This window comes from Otolemur garnettii, unplaced genomic scaffold (assembly GCF_000181295.1).
Source record: "Otolemur garnettii isolate 467f Iridium unplaced genomic scaffold, OtoGar3 scaffold00040, whole genome shotgun sequence".
NCBI lineage: Eukaryota > Metazoa > Chordata > Mammalia > Primates > Galagidae > Otolemur > Otolemur garnettii.
In genome coordinates, this window is record NW_003852435.1 from 2,132,052 (window position 1) to 2,133,215 (window position 1,164).

A 1,164-nucleotide genomic window follows, 5' to 3' on the forward strand; every position below is an offset into this window, starting at 1 on the left:
GCTTCATCCATGTAAACATGAAGGAGGTAAAGTCTCCACCTTTCTTTAAGGCTGCATAATATTCCATGGTATACATATACCACAATTTATTGATCCATTTGTGGATCGATGGGCACTTGGGCTTCTTCCATGATTTAGCAATTATGAATTGGGCTGCAATAAACATTCTGGTGCAAGTATCTTTGTTGTAATGTTATTTTTGGTCTTCTGGATATATACCTAGTAGAGGAATTGCAGGATCAAATGGCAGGTCTATTATTAGTTCTCTAAGTGTTCTCTAAACACCTTTCTGAAAGGGACATATCACTTTGCATTCCCACTATCAGTGTAGAAGGGTTCCCCTTTCTCCACATTCATGCCAGCATCTCTGGTTTTGAGATTTTGTGATGTGGGCTAATCTTACTGGAGTGTGGCACCTGTGTCTCAAGACCTTCCTAACATTTTAAAAAGTTTTATTTAAAGGAGGATCTATGAAAGTGGCATTCATATATATTTTTATGACCTTACTGCTTCAGTTTTATTTGCTATAGATAGCATTCCCCACTCCACAACTATAACAGCTTGAAGGACAAGATGGTAATTAATTGTGACTTGCTTATGTGTGCATGTGTGTAGGAGAGAGAAGATTCAGGAAAAGTTCTAGCATCCTAAATTGGTGGGTATATCAGAACCAGTTTGTCAGTAAACAAATCTATCAGAAAGTGCAGAATAATTTGCCATGTAAACTTCCCTTAAAAAATAGCCTCTCTGCTGTTTCCATTTTATTTCCTAATATCAGCCTGTGCGGCATCATTTAAGATTGTTTTGTGCGCAGTAGCCTATCTCTAATCTTTAACTGATTCTTCCAGTTGTCACTTTCTGCTGTTGTCATTCTCATCAATTAATGTTTTCTGTTGAACTGCCTCCTGATTTTCCCTCATCCGTCTTTGTTCTATAAAGAAGGAACTACATGAGCAAGTGAAGACTCTGTTCATGTCTGTACACCGTGATTTTATTTCTCACCTCTGAGTAAGTCCTTCCATATTCTTTTCCTTAGAATTTCCCCAGCATCACACGCTTAACAATGATTCCTTTCATTCTAAGAAAGCCACATGAGTAAACTTCAGAGTATTTACAACTATAAATAAAATATCTCATGCGCCTGTCGGGTCGTTTGTGATATTT